Raw genomic sequence first — 15826 nt, 5'->3', positions numbered from 1 at the left:
ATGCTGTTGGGATTCCTAGCTACTGGACATATGGTGTTGTAGGATAAAAGATGGATTGGGGAAGCCGTTTTGCCGTACCAAATGTTAGAGAATGTGCATCATTAGAACTTTGTTATCTTGAGTAAAATATTTCATTGTTAGGTGACCGTCAGACTTGATAGCAAGTTCTGTGCAGATGTGTGTACCACAACACTCAAAACTCAGAGCGCACAGCAGTAGGTAAAAGTTGGGCTGTCTTTCTGCTTCTCACTTAAATGTAATAAAAATTTTATGGCAGTCCTTTAATAATGAGGAGCTAGACACATGGCAAGTAGCACTAGGGTAGGAACTTCTTTCAGGAACTAATTAAAGGGTCATCAATACGTGTTAAAGAGCTTAATTCTAAGGGGCTGGAACATGAAATGGTGGAATAAATTCTCTGGGAACTTCATTGGCTCTGTGAACCAGTAGTCATTACTTTTCATTAGATAAAACTTCTGTGCTGCCATGAAACCCAAAGAACTTGAGGAAATCTCATCCCTAGGAACCAGGTAGTCTTTGTTTACATGGCCACAAAATGTGTTGAGTACGTGGATTGTGGAAGGCTGAAGTTTATTTTAGTCACAGAAGACTTGAGGCATCTGCTTTCAGACAGTTTATTTGGTGATACCTTGAACGTTTAGCCACTGGCAAGCTTTACTGGCTAGTTGCATTTTCTTGCTGAAGAACAAGTGAGATGCACTTGTTTTAAGTGTCTTAAGTGTTTTTGAAGCTGATAAGGCAAAATAGTCTGTGGAGATGAAGAGTATTCTCTCAAAGGAGAGATGAATGCAATTAATAAATCTGTGGTCTTAACCTAATAAGATCTGATAGCTTTTTTTATTAAAATGTTGTAGCCTGTCATACGGTATCTAAAGAAGTGTTAGCTCGAGGTAGGTGTAACTGGGAAGGTGGTGTAAGTGGTAATCCCAGCAGCTGTAGAGTTAAGATGGGTTGCAGTAAGGCTAAAAGTCATGCTGTTACTCATTTCTGAATGACTGAAGTTTGAGCATTGTGTTTAAACATGGAACACTTGCCTGGCTGTTTATAAAGGTACTTAGGTACAAATGTCTTTCTTTGAGTCCACATATAAAAGCGTGAAGAAGCACAGGTAGGAATGGCATAGTTGCAAGTAATGTTTGTGCTACTTTTCCTGAATGGTGTGCTTGCTTCTTGTTCTGAGTGGGTGTTTTGAATTGCTTGGAACTCTACTAGGCTGAGCTCCCCTTGGCTGAGGTGAGCCTGGCTACAGAGGTACTGAAGACTGAGCACCACTGGAGTGGTTAGACCTTGACTACACACAGAGAAAGACAACCTATTAAGTTCAGGGGGGTCTCCGCATTTCAGGACACTGGTTAATAAAACATGAGATTCAATTCATAACAAATGCACACAAAACAAGTGGCAGCAGCATGTTCTTGTTTGTTTGTTTGTTTTTGTATTGGACTTTGATAATGTACTTCCAATGCAGTTGGTAGGGAATATCATTATATATGGGACTGGTTTTGTAAGCCTCTTGAATAAGATTGTCTTACCAAATGTCCATAATGAGTTTGCTCTTAAATTATTTAAGAGTTCATTTGAAATAAACTTTTTTAATGTATCCACTGAATTGCCTAGTGTACTTGGGAATAATAATTTATGTATCATGTGAATGATTGTTTTTTCTTTAATTTGGTGTTACTGACATCTGGCAACAGTGTTTTTGACAATGACAAGATTGTCTAAAGGCTCCTTCTGCTAGAAGAAAGCGTGATTTTCTTTGCAGAAGCTTTTTTTTTTTTTTCCAAAAGCTGTAGCTGAGTAATGGTTAGGGATTGTGAAGACGCTCAGAGCTTATCGGCTCTGCTGATTTTACACCAGCTCCATGCATTCTTTGCTGGTGCTGATAAAAGCTGTGTCTGTAGTTGTTGGGTTACTGCTCAGCTGGGCCTTCTGAATGGTTACCTGCAGAGTCATACAGTAAACGTCTGACTTGCCCAGTGCTCTGGGTGTTATCCAGGAGCTTGTGTGAGGACTTGCTTATGTATCTTACTTGGACGGCCTCTTATTTTCATTGTTTTAAGGTTTTCCAGAGTGCCATCAAACACCTGTTGAAGCCAATTCTGTACAGACGCTATCAAGGTGCGTGTTATTAGCTGACTTGCTCACTTGCACATCCTGCCTTTGGGTGCGCTTAACTAGAGGCTAGGAGAATTTCATTGCTGTGCAGGGGCAAAGCATTAAGCCTTGGGAGTTGGTCTTGGGCTATTTAAATGTTTGGTTAGAGAGGAGACAGCACAATTAAGCTTTCTGCTTGCTGTTTAAGATTAATTATCCTTTACTGGCTTCCGGATTTGCTTGTGTTGCCTTAGTGGCTTTTTTCCTTTGATCAAATTGTCTCTGAACATGAAGCTCTTTAAGAAGAGTCATGAGTGTTGTCTAGGCAAGTTTCTCTTCTGTGATGTGTGATTCTTACCTGAAAAATATTTAATTCCACATATCTGAGCTGTATTTGGAGGATGGCTTCTCAGCTACGCTGGCCCTGATAGAGGGGTATGGATGAAAACCACAGTTGACTTGATACAGACTTGACTTTACACCCTGTTTCCTTGATGCTGTAGTTCCCAAGAAGCAGGGAGCATTGCACACTGCTCCAGTTGTGTCCAGTCGGTAGCAGAGGCTGGGAGCAAGTGCAGTTCTGGTGAGCTCTGCAGCTGCAGACCTGCTCCATGCAGGAGAGGTGCCCAGGGACCTGCTGGCTTGTGTCTTGCTTGGTCTGGCTGCTAGGATTGAGCACTAAGTGCTGCTTGCAGACTGGTGTGTGGATGGGGTGTAGGAAAAGGATATGGGGACGGATAGCTCTGAGAAGAACTTGGAAAAGCAGGCATGAGTGTCTTAAATGATTTTTCTGTGGTGTTTTTACCTTTTCTTTTTCTCCCAGCTGAATTTGTTTTCTTTGTTTTCTAGTCCAGACAGTCCTGTGGTGGTGTGAAGCAAAGCACTAAGCAGAAGGTATGCTCAAACTTTTTAAACAGTTGATTTGTTTTGTTTCCCCTATAAAGCATTTGGGTGCCTTTGTGTGTGATTTCATGTTGTACTTGGAGAACGTTTCTGTGTTTTCCGTGGATCCATTTCTGTGCTGTACAAAAATCTGAATATACTGTGGAGAGCTATTTGGGCCAAATGGACTTCTTAAAGGTAGGTAGTAGGCTTCCTTGGACCTATAATTTCTTTCAGTCCTGAGGGATTTTGGGGAGGGGGGGGGGCGGGGTGGTGGTTGTGTAAATTGTTTGCCTTTTAACCTTGTCCACCGACAGTACAGTGTTTGGAAACTTACTTAGCAAAACCCAGTGTCAGAGATGCCCCTTGCTATATCTTGAATGGCGGAAGTACTAAGGTGAGCAGGTGGAGTATTCAGTCTTCCTGCTAGATCATGTGCATAAAAGAACAATCAGGTCCGAAAAGCTAGAGGGACTTGTTTTCAATTACCATCTGCTCCCTAGGATTTTAACTCATAACCAGGAGTTATTTCCAGTTTTGCAGAGCTTGTCCTAAAGGTGCTTGGCACCTTATTGAGATGGATTTGCTTTTACCAGGCCTGACGAGCTTTTTTAAATATGCGCTTTGTAACTATACTTTTTTAACGGTTTTAAACCAATTTTTTTCTGGTTGTGGTTGTTAAAACAATTGTTGCCCTTATTGTTGTGATGAAATGTGTGTTTGCACTCTAATAGTGTGCCAAGTCCTCAGGTAGTGTAGGAGAGCCATCATGTTGAATGCTTCATAGTGAAAAGTAGTTTAAGGTTAAATGAAAGAGCGAAAATTTGAGCTATTTTGGATGAGATTGGTGGTAAAAGCAAATGACAAGTACTATGCCAGTTTAAGAGGGAGAACTAAGACCTGAATGACTTGTTTGCTTTACTGTATTTTTGGCCTATAATAATTGAGTCTGTACCCCTTAAGGTTTAAGATGTTGTTTGAAGAAAGTGCTGTGGTATAGCTGGGCCTGTTAACATTCTCCTATCTTCTGTTGCCATCAGGCTGTAAAGTGACATATTCAGGATAGAGATAGGTATAGTGGAAGTCCCCAGTATATTCTGGACATTAAACTTCAATGGTTGTTTTTTGTTTGTCTTGGTACTTGCATTTTGTTGCTTCTATAAAACTGGAATCAATTGGATTTTTGTCTGTTTTGATGCCCACAGTCAGTAGAACTTGGTTGCTTTTCAGATGTTTGCAGAGGGACTTAGTAGTACTTACTTGAGTTCAAGTCTAGGTTTACTGTTTGGTTTTGGTTCAAGACTTTGCAAAAGCTCTTACCTAAGGCTTTGCAAGTTATAAGGAAAGCTGAGGAGCAGGATAACTAAAGTGGAGGGACCTTTATCTCTGGTCTTTGTTTCCTATTGTGACTAAATCTTGACCAAATGCATTTTGGCCATATACAGAAAGCTTTAACTGATGTAATCTGAACTTTTTGTTAACCGACCCTAGTATTTCTAGTACGTATGTCTGTGGAACTAGTGCAGAACCAATTTCATTACCGGTTTTAAGTTCTGATGTAGTAAGATAAATTAGTTTTCATATTTAATTGTTTACATTGATGTGAATCAGACCGGATAGAGGCCTTAATAATTCTGTTGGTTTGTATGTATCTTGTAATCCTTTCTGGCCCTGACTTTATTTTCTGTCAAGCGTTCAAACCTTTGATCTGCTGAAAAACCATGCATATGCAGAGGGGAAACAGTATTTTCAGGATAAACTCACAAATTAACTGTTAAAGCTAACTCCTGAATCTGTTTTAAGTCATGCCTTCATTTTCCTGTATTCATATTCCATTTTGGTAGTTCTCTCCAGATGTTGCACTGAACAAGGATGTTGTACCAGTGTGCATCTGTGGAAAAAGGTGGTTTTTCGTTTTTCACTATGTGGTATTATACCTCTTGCTGGTGCAAAAAGGACAAGGGTATTTTAGAGCTGAGTAGTCATGCCTTATGTGAATTAGACAACGGCTCTTTGCCTCCCCTTGCTTGGTGGGGACTCAGGCTATGAAATTAGTCACTTCTGTGCTGCCCATAGCCTTGTGTTTCTGCAAATTTCTTCTGGTAGCTGAGCAGGCTGCTTTGAAACACTTCTGCTGAAGGTATACAAACAAAGTTCAGAATATGCTAGAAAATTGGTAATTCTTGAGTGACCTAATGCTTCCTCTGACTGCCTACTGACCTGGATGCATGTATTAATAAGTTATCATTTGAACAGTAATGATATTTTGGGTTTAAATCGTGCAGTAACAAGATGATCTAAACTTTTTTTCAAATGGTTTTGGTTTGAAAATCATGTAGTTCACCACCCTAAAACCACTTGGTGTTTGCTGGTGTTGTAAAGACTAGATCTGATTTTGTATCTGTTTTGTTAGACCAGTCTGAACCATTTGTTTTACTAAATGGTCTCACTGAGTTTGCAGCTAAATGAGGATGGTAGTGTCAGACCTTGTGTCACTGAAAGAAACGTGCATCTGTGATGCCAAGGCAGTCACAAAACTCCAGAGCCATTAAGGTCACTGAAAGGATTCCAATGACTTGAGCAGAAATTGAATGAGATCTTTCAAACAGGCCCAGGGCTATATTTTTAGGAGACCTTGCAATGATGGTTTTTGTGGATAATTGGCAATTTTGCCTACACTCGCAAATCTGAGCGGGGCTGTATGCAAATGGAGCTTTCACACTTGGCCCTTGTAGTTAGTAATTACTGGGTGATACGTGTAAATCTGGGAGCTGATGGAGAACTGAACTGTTGTTTTCCCATTTTATGTGCTTTTTCATTTTCTTTCTACTTCAAGGAAATTATTATCTTTTGACATGGGTGGCTGGGAACTGTTTAGAGTGCAGTATCAAGCAGGAAGGTTGAAGATAGGAAATGAGTGGCAGGTGTAAGCCTGTCCTTAAGCTGCTCAAAAATCACAACTGAAAAGTGCCCTAGTGGCACACATGGAGTTCTTTGCAATTGCCTACAAACAACAATTACTAAAACTGAAAGCTTTGAGTGGTCTAATACTGAGCTGAGGTTAAAAAGCTGTCACTTCCCTGAGGCTTTCCCTTCAGGGTATTAAGGATCATGTGCAGGGGAAGAGACTGCATGTGGTCAGTGTGCCAGGGATAACAGAACAGCTGGAGTCAGACATGGTTAGTGCTGGCAGTCTGTCAGGTAGATATCAGGGGAGGGAGGAAATGGTAGAATGTGAATTATTACTGACACCTGGTATTTTCCTTGTCATCCTGATGAGTTTCTCAAGTTAAATTTCAGGATGCTTTTCCTACTATCACCCTTTGTTTTGTTTCTGTAGTTTCTGTACTGTCTCCTTAAGCTTTCTGCTAATTCTGGGTTTTCCTCAATCCCTAGCCCACTAACCTTGTTACCTCTGTTCTTTTCAAACACTGCACTTGCTGGTCCCTCTTATGCTTTACTGCCTCATGCAAATGTAATAAGCTGTGGTAGTGAGCTGTGGTGTTGGAGTGCTCCCACTGCAGACTCCCCAGATGCTTCATTATTTGCTTATAATGCTAGCATGCCTCCAGGGTTTGGTTGAAAAGGCTGTGGGGAAGTAAGCTTGACAAGGCAGAGAAGTTGGTAACCTTTTGCCTTTTTTTCCTTTGCATTAGTGCAGCATTAGCCATTTTATCAAGTGATGCCAGCTCACCAGTGAGATTGGTAGTGCCTGCACAACTGGCTTACATTTCTTCTTTGGTCTGCTGCTAATAGCAGTGGGTAGTGTTAGGCCAAATAGATCTTAACTCCAGTCGGAGGTGTAGGGCAGAAACGTGATGAGACATTTTTTTGTGAGAAAAGGAATGTTCACGTGTGTGTGCTCATATCCTGCTTAGGGGAGAAACGTGACCCTGGAGTGATATTTTCTCCTGTTGTGAGAGAAGGAACACCTGCATGTAGAGGATGGACGCTGAGTGCAGGAGAGTGGAGGGGGGCTTGAGGTAACAGCGAAGGGTACAGGAAGCAGCTTAGTTAGCTTGAACCAGGAAGAGAAGCCAAAGCCTTCACGAAATAAGCATTTTGCTGATGAAACTAGTGGCAGAACACAAAGTGTGCGTGTTAGCTACCTGGGCTAGCAAGGATGTTCATCATGGGGACTTCAACTTCCCAGACATATCCTGGAAGCACAACACAGCCCAGAGAAAGCAGTCTAAGAGGTTTCTGGAGAGTGTGGAAGATAGCTTCCTGACGCAGCTGGTTAGAGAGCCTACCAGGGGAGGTGTCCCGCTAGACTTTCTGTTCACAAACAGTGATGGACTGGTGGGAGATGTGGTGGTCGAGAGCTGTCTTGGGCAGAGTGACCACGAAATGGTTCAGTTCTCTATTCTTGGCGAAGTCAGGAAGGGGACCAGTAAAACCGCTGTCTTGGACTTCCGGAGGGCTGACTTTGAGCTGTTCAGGTCACTGGTTGGCAGAGTCCCTTGGGAGGAGGTTCTGAAAGGCAGAGGAGTACAGGAAGGCTGGGCACTCTTCAAGAAGGAAATCTTAATGGCTCAGGAGCGGTCTGTCCCCATGTGCCCAAAGACGAGCCGGCGCGGAACTAGACCGGCCTGGCTGAACAGAGAGTTGTGGCTCAAGCTTAGGAGAAAAAGGAGGGTTTATAATCTTTGGCAAAGAGGGCGGGCTACTCAAGAGGACTATAAGGATGTTGCGAGGCTGTGCAGGGACAAAATTAGAAAGGCCAAAGCTCACCTGGAGCTCAATCTGGCTACTTCCGTTAAAGATAACAAAAAAAGTTTTTACAAATACATCAACACAAAAAGGAGGACTAAGGAGAATCTCCATCCTTTACTGGATGCGGGGGGAAACTTAGTTACAAAAGATGAGGAAAAGGCTGAGGTACTCAATGCCTTCTTTGCCTCAGTCTTTAGCAGCAAAACCAGTTGTTCTCTGGATACCCGGTACCCTGAGCTGGTGGAAGGGGATGGGGAACAGGATGTGGCCCTCACTATCCACGAGGAAATGGTTGGCGACCTGCTACAGCACTTGGATGTACGCAACCCGATGGGGCCGGATGGGATCCACCCGAGAGTACTGAGCGAACTGGTGGAGGAGCTGGCCAAGCCGCTTTCCATCATTTATTGGCAGTCCTGGCTATCAGGAGAGGTCCCAGTCGACTGGCGGCTAGCAAATGTGACGCCCATCTACAAGAAGGGCCGGAGGGTAGACCCGGGGAACTATAGGCCTGTTAGTTTGACATCAGTGCCAGGGAAGCTCATGGAGCAGATTATCTTGAGTGTCATCACGCGGCACTTGCAGGGCAACCAGGCGATCAGGCCCATTCAGCATGGGTTTATGAAAGGCAGGTCCTGCTTGACAAACCTGATCTCCTTCTGTGACCAAGTGACGTGCTTGGTGGATGAGGGGAAGGCTGTGGATGTGATCTACCTTGACTTCAGTAAGGCTTTTGACACCGTTTCCCACAACATTCTCCTCAAGAAACTGGCTGCTCGTGGCTTGGACTGGCGTACGCTTTGTTGGGTTAAAAACTGGCTGGATAGTCGGGCCCAAAGAGTCGTGGTGAATGGAGTTAAATCCGGTTGGAGGCCTGTTACTAGTGGAGTCCCCCAGGGCTCAGTGCTGGGGCCGGTCCTCTTTAATATCTTTATCGATGATCTGGACGAGGGGATCGAGTGCACCCTCAGTAAGTTTGCAGATGACACCAAGTTAGGTGCATGTGTCGATCTGCTTGAGGGAAGGAAGGCTCTGCAGGAGGATCTGGATAGGCTGGACTGATGGGCTGAGGTCAACTGTACGAAGTTCAACAAGGCCAAGTGCCAGGTCCTGCACCTGGGGCACAACAACCCCAAGCAGCGCTACAGGCTGGGAGATGAGTGGTTGGAAAGTTGCCTGGCCGAGAAGGACCTGGGAATACTGGTTGATAGGCAGCTGAATATGAGCCAGCAGTGTGCTCAGGTGGCCAAGAAGGCCAACAGCATCCTGGCTTGTATAAGAGGCAGTGTGGCCAGCAGGGCTAGGGGAGTGATTGTCCCCCTGTACTCGGCTCTGGTGAGGCCGCACCTCGAGTACTGTGTTCAGTTTTGGGCCCCTCGCTACAAGAAGGACATGGAGGTGCTCGAGAGAGTCCAGAGAAGGGCAACGAAGCTGGTGTGGGGTCTAGAGAACAAGTCTTACGAGGAGCGGCTGAGGGAGCTGGGATTGTTCAGCCTGGAGAAGAGGAGGCTCAGGGGAGACCTCATCACTCTCTACAGGTACCTTAAAGGAGGCTGTAGCGAGGTGGGGGTTGGTCTATTCTCCCACGTGCCTGGTGACAGGACGAGGGGGAATGAGCTGAAGTTGCGCCAGGGGAGGTTTAGGTTGGATATTAGGAAGAACTTCTTTACCGAAAGGGTTGTTAGGCATTGGAATGGGCTGCCCAGGGAAGTGGCTGAGTCGCCATCCCTGGAGGTCTTTAAAAGATGTTTAGATGTAGTCCTTAGTGACATGGTTTAGTAGACGTCTTGTTAGTGTTGGGTCAGAGGCTGGACTAGATGATCTTAGAGGTCTCTTCCAACCTAGATGATTCTGTGATCTTCGTGCCAAGCAGGTACTTGGGTCTGACCAGTGCTGGAGAGGCTCTCACATCGCTGGATGGGTAAGTACACTGCCAAGCATCGGTGGGCTTACCTGAGGTGCAGCACCAGCACAGCAGTTGCCTCACGTAGCTGTGTGACAGGGCATTAAGCTTTCCAGCTGGAAAACTAAGCTGCCTTCTGACAGACTTGATAGCAGAAGCTAAAATCCTTGTCCTCTTTAATTTGTTCTTTAAGTTGTAGAAAAATGACATCAGTCAAAACTTACTGAGATGACTTTGTCACTGCAGCTGCTCTTCCCCATGTGCTTCCACTATCCTTTAATGATAAAAGGAGCATACAAATCTGTGTGTAGAGATGGCTGGCAGGATGGCAGGTTATGTGGCCTCTAGGGGTCTGCTTTCATTATGCCTATGTAATTATGACTGGCTAAGTGTCTGCAAGCAAGCACATATAGAATTAGTAAAGCTCACTGATTGTTCTAATGGAAAAAGTGATGCGTACCAACTCTGGAAGGTGTGCTCTGTTCTCTAGATGAACTGCCCCTCAGCGTTTCTTCCCCTTGGGCTGTGCTGTGGGAACTGGGCCTCTGAGAGAGGAACTAGGAGGCTGTGTGCGTCTGTCAGTGGAATTGCATGCATGGTTGGCTGTCTGGCTGCCATGCATGAGAAGTAACGTGGTTATCTGTCTTGAAATAACGTGGTTAACATTCTCTGTGGAGCATGATAGCATGCAAGGCTGAAGGATCTTAAGTGCTGTAAATCCCATCGTTAGGAAGTTGCGTTCACCAGTGTGCCTTGGGCTGGCCTCGATTGCTCGGTGCTGGAACTGCTGCTGTCTGTTGTGTGTGCTTGCTTTACCCAGCTGTGACTACTGTAGGGGAAACATGAATGTTGTGTAATGGACCCTACAGAGCTATGTCATAATTAGGAATAATTTTTTATGCTAAACTTAAGTGCGTTATGTGGTCTGTCCAGTAAATACACTTGTTTCCTAGGTTGTCTTCCGCACCAAGTTGAACAGATTTTTCTTAGTGTTGTTATTAGCATATTCCAAGTGACTGAACTGACTTTCTCCAGGCGAGTTAACAAGTGGGAGTACGGGATCTTTAAAGCTGGGGAAAGCACTGGAGGTGAGTTGCATCTTCAGAAAAACTGTCCCTATACTTTTGGTTCTGGAAAGACTAAAACTTGGAATACTGTACAGGTTTGAGCAGGTTACAATGCTTTGGCGAGGTCACTAAACTTGAGTTAGACTATAAATATCACTTAGTTTTTCTCACAGATTTTGTTTCAGATCAGCCTCCTTTCCTTGTGAGAGGTTGGCAGGTGTCTTGTGTGTTTCCTGTGCAGTCTAAACACAAGATCCTGTAGGGAAAGGAGGTACCAGCTACGCTTGAACTTGTAAAAGCCTTTTAGCGTTCAGGGCTGTGCCCTCTACTCCTAGGTAAAAACTATTCCTCTAAGTCCTTATCAACACTGCTTGGCCAGAAGTAAGGCTTTTTTTCCAAGCAAAGGACACTTTGCTAGTGTTGATGGAAAGCCCAATTCAATTCCGTTGCTTAAAGTTAAGTATTGCATATACTGTTAATTAAGGGGTGAGACTCCTTTCAGACTGCTTTAGACATGTGCTTGGTTCAGACAGACCTCCTTGAAATACTGCCTACGTGAGCATTTTGGTAGTATTTAAATGGTTTCCCTTAAATATGTTTATCTGTCTGTGTCTCCAATTAAGTGAACTGCTTCCTGAAAAGGATAAGTGTTCTGATGAAAGCTGTAATTGTTCTAATGAGCTGGATCTTACTTAATTTGCAAGCTCTAATAAGGTATTCTTCAGTGAATAGGTTTGCTGCAAGCCACCTTATTTTGCATCTCCTGGTGAATGCATCAAAAGCAACCACTCTTTATTGCCAGCCTGTTTCCTGAGCATTGTTTGGGTGTAGCCTTTGAAGAAACCTGGGGGATCATGCTGGTGCTCCTGGAGCAGTTTATGCTTAGACCCCATGTGTGATGTCTACTGCTGCCACTGGTGGTGAACGGAGAGGAGTTGTCAGCTGCAGCGCTGAAGTGTCCCCTGTCCTTAGGCTTTGATGGAGAAGGCCCGTGGGGGTCTTGAAACAGAAATGGTGTTTTGTAGCAGGTGGGGTTAAGTAGCGGGAGGATCTATCCATCAGTGCTGTAGCTGTGGGACAAACTTGTCAGGTTTTCCTCTTTTTCCAGTGGGCAGTGTAGCTATTGATTTCTTGTCAAGCTGTCACAGCGGCTCTGGTAACAAATGAGGGCTGTTTCACCAGCATCAGAGCTTAGCTTTTAAGAACCCATCAGATAGTTACTTGAGGCAATCATTACTATTCTGCTTTGGTTTAAAAGATGTGTAATAGCTGGTGATTATGGTAATGACTCTCTGCATCTCTGAACTTGCCCCTTGTGTTCACTTCATCAGCCGCTATTATGCTTTTAATGCAGTCTGTTGGCAATGAGTGTAGGCTGGTAGGCGTCTGAACCTACTGGCCACAGAGGATTAACCGATGAAGAAGAAAGGATGAGGGTTAAAGGGACAGGTGAAAATCTACTGGAAAAAAACTTTAAAGTCATGTAAACTGAAAAAAGTGATTACACTAGCAGTTATCACTGAGCTGCTCACAGCTGAGATAATTTCCTGTCCATTTTTTGGTCCTTTTTATATTTCAGTACGGGGGAGGGGGGAGGTCCATTATGGTTTAAAGTACTGATGCTATTGGAAGCGAAAATTATCGCAGTGAAAATCTTAATTCAGTACTTCTATCATGATAATTTGTTCTACGCAACAGGGTGAAAGCCTCATTAAACTGGTGATACAGGATAAAGCTCTGCTTTTTTTTTTTGCTGGAATTTTAGCCCTAAAAATTACACTTTGAATTCACGTGCTTCACCCCCCCCCCCCCCCCCCCAGTGGTTACAGGGTACTTCCTGTTCCTTTTTCCCTATTTATATTTTTCTTAATTGTTACCTCTGGAAATGCAGTACAGAATGAGAACTGATCTGTGAGCTTGACATATGCCTCTGAGTAAAACCTTGCTGTACAGTTAGGCAACCCAACTGGTTGTGATGAGCTATGCAGCCAATGAAGAGATTTTCCTTTCTTCATGTTCTCAGGTGTTAATGTCTTGTTGTGACTTATGAGCAATTTTACCATTTCATACATAGTGTGTAGCTGTTTTCGTGCAATTACTGTTCTGCACTTGAAACATGTCTTAGGAAATAATACATTTGTTAACCTTGCCTTGTGAGTCATGTGTTGAAACCTTTTAATGTGGCAGGAACATTCATCTGTTTGTTAACAGGGTAGTTCAAGCTGTTTGGCTGAATTTCTAGGTAGCTGTAGCTGCAGCAGCAGTAATTGTCTTGGGCTTAAAAACCCATTATGTTAGGTTCTGCGCAGTGCCAGTTTCTTTTACTGTAGTACATTGGGAAAAACAGTTACAGATAAAGGGTAAAAATGCTGGGAGGTTGAGATGAAATGGTTTTTTCTACTCATACAGAAATGGGTAGCAGAGATAAGGCTAAGGTGGTTTTTAATCCAAGCAAAATGCTTTAATGAGGGCCTCTGCGTTCTTGATGTGTGAGGAAGTGTATAAATATCGAATTTGGGTCCTTCCTAGGAGCTGAAAACTGAACCCAAGTCTCTGAGAATATTCTTGGTGACTAAATGAGTTAATGCTAATTAACTGCTTTTATTGCTGTAACTAACAGGATAGTGTGGTGCGATTGCTTTTTCTTGTGTATGACTTGGGTCATAAATACCCTGCATGTGTTCAAGTTGCTAGTTAAAACAGGTTCTGAGGCTACCTTACATGTTCCAATAGCCCACGCTAAACCTCAGGCAGAGCAGAGGAGCTATTAGTGGGAGAGGGAATGGATAATGTGAGTTCAGAGAAGAAAAACTCACTACAAAGACTTCTGTATAATTAGCACTGTTGCCAAATGTAATCTAACTGATGCAATAAAAATGAAAATGTAGTGTGGAAGAACTTGAACATGACTTTTTATGTGCAATGAGGACAGGTGGCTACACAAAAGGGGCTGATTCTGAAAGTGCCAAGACCTGCAGCTCCTGTCACCTTCAGGTGTTTCCCTAGCAGATGACAGCCTAACATCTGAATGTCTTTGAGCCCTTTGAGAGGTTCTTAACTGAGTATGCTCAAACACTGAAGATGGCTTTCTGGTGGATAGAATTGGGTTGGTTTTGCAAGTGGCAGCTGAAGGGCATTATAGGATGCTTATATCAATCCACTGAAACATTTTGCTTGAGTTAATCATAAATTTCTTTTCCAAATCTCAAGAGTAGCACACCTGCGATTTCTCATGACCCGAGCCACCTGCCTGCTTTCCTTAAGAAATTGGTGTGGATGTGGGGATGTTATAAATGGGGAAACTGTAGGCTCTTGAGAATCTGTGACTTCAGGCATTTTTGTGGTACTCAGTCTTGTTGCTCATACCTGTGTGTGAGGGCTGATTGTGCTATGACCTGCTAGAGAATCCTTTCCTGACATGAACAGCTGGAATCAGGGAGGGGCTGATTCTTAGCTGGTAGGCTAGTTTCTTAAATAAAACCTAGTCCTGGTTGTGATGAGGTTTTGTCTAGTCCTAGAAGCTTTCCGGTTGATGGTTGACTAACAGCAGCAGGGAAGCAGTCCTGCAGTTTTGGAAGGTAAGGAGTCTTTTTCTTCAGGCAAGAAGAAGATAAGAGGTTAAGTCCAAGGCTGAGGAAATTCAGGTTAAGTGAAGGTGTGGCTGTGCTGGAAAGATGTCACTGATTGTCATTTGGGACAGTGTGTATTGTGGAGAATGAGGTGGCATTTAGGCTGCAAAAATGTATTTCAACTGCATAGCCATGCTTGACCCTGTAGTTACTTGTGTAGTGCTAGATGTTGTTTTTACAAGAGTAAGCCCAGTTGTCTGATATATTGTAGTTACTTTGGAGGGTAAAAGAGTTTTGATTTTTAGGATGAGAAACAATGGAAGAGAAGACTTGTTGAACTACTTTTCCTTTTAAACTCGTATTAACAAGTAAAAGATTTAAAAGGTCACTAATTTGTTCAGTATATGTAATTGGACTTCCATGTGAAATTCCCTCCCCTTTGACTTGTCTTGCTAAGAGTATTTTCAGAGGAGACCTTCAGGGCTTCCTCTGAGGCTGGATACGGTCCATAGGGCTCTAACCCTGTCACTTAACAGACAGAAGTATGTATCTTTCTGCTCCTGTGCATTTCAGTAGAAGAAACCACAATAATATATGAAACCTAATGTTTTTCTTAGCCAAAAAACTTGTTCTAAGTTTTGGAACCTATTTTTATAAATGTTTTTTTTTCTGTTGGCTTCTTAATGTTTATCTGAAAATGTTTTGGATCACGTGTGAATTTCAGTTAAACAAAGTCTGAGTTGTCTAGCTTGAGGTGCTTTGTAACAGAACATCTCTGCTTCATGCTGTACGCTGGGTCATACGGGGGATTCAGCTTCAGTGGCAGTAAATCTCTCAAGGCACCAGTTCCCGTCAATGTGGGTGAAACTACTGTGAACAAGCACTGAGGATTGTTACATTCCATGTTTGACTAATATGCTGAACAGCCTTCAGGCATATAGTAGGCTGAAAGTGTTTAGTGCTCATTTCTCCAGCCTTTTTGAGGAAATGCTTGCCTAGAGTTGAAATGCTGAACATGTTTAAGAAAAAAAATGTATCAACTGATTCCAGTTTGAGAGCCTAATTTTGCCTTGAACTCCTAAGTTTTTAGGTCATCTCACTGGCAAATATTATGCCTTTATTGGGTGAGCTATTAGATACACTTTGCATTAAATGAGGATAAGTAGTTTCCTTTGCCCTGTTTTGCATTTTATCCCAACAGCTTTTCCCTTAATTGTGCTGCAAACCTTCATTATCTAAATAGGATGCAGATGATGGTCATTAGACTGGAGGGTTGATCCTGCTGGCACAGTTAACAGTTTCTGCACTGGGGCACAGGAAAACATAAATTATCAGCTACATATGGGTTAGTATTTTAGATTATTTCTGTATATTTTATTGCTGGGTTGGTGTTGGTACCATTTGTTCTGGAAATAAAACTGATTAGAGACTCGAATAGGGCTTGATGAAGGAAAAGAACTAATGTATTTCTATCAAGTCAGTGCTCATTCTTGATGTAATGTTCCATTTATAAGATGAGAATGTTATTGAAAACATTGCTGTGCACAAGCCCAAGTTGGTGGGCACCAGGT

General features: G+C 43.2%; 1 protein-coding gene across 2 annotated transcripts in view; it reads left to right on the top strand.

The window, feature by feature from the left end:
• The first annotated feature begins 2973 nt into the window (after window positions 1–2973).
• Window positions 2974–15826, top strand: part of RASGEF1B (RasGEF domain family member 1B) — a 143758-nt gene continuing 130905 nt past the window's right edge. Inside the window, exon 1 of one of the 2 annotated variants that reach the window (XM_040555139.1) lies at window positions 2974–3012. The gene's annotated coding sequence lies outside the window, so the exon portion shown is untranslated. Of the gene's footprint in view, window positions 3013–15511; window positions 15601–15826 lie in introns of those variants that run through there. The other variant, XM_040555138.1, reaches the window with a different exon arrangement.

The sequence above is a fragment of the Cygnus olor genome, chromosome 4, assembly GCF_009769625.2.
Source record: "Cygnus olor isolate bCygOlo1 chromosome 4, bCygOlo1.pri.v2, whole genome shotgun sequence".
NCBI classification, from domain to species: domain Eukaryota; kingdom Metazoa; phylum Chordata; class Aves; order Anseriformes; family Anatidae; genus Cygnus; species Cygnus olor.
Note: the sequence above shows the minus strand (reverse complement) of the source record. Positions and strands in the feature narration are given on the sequence as shown.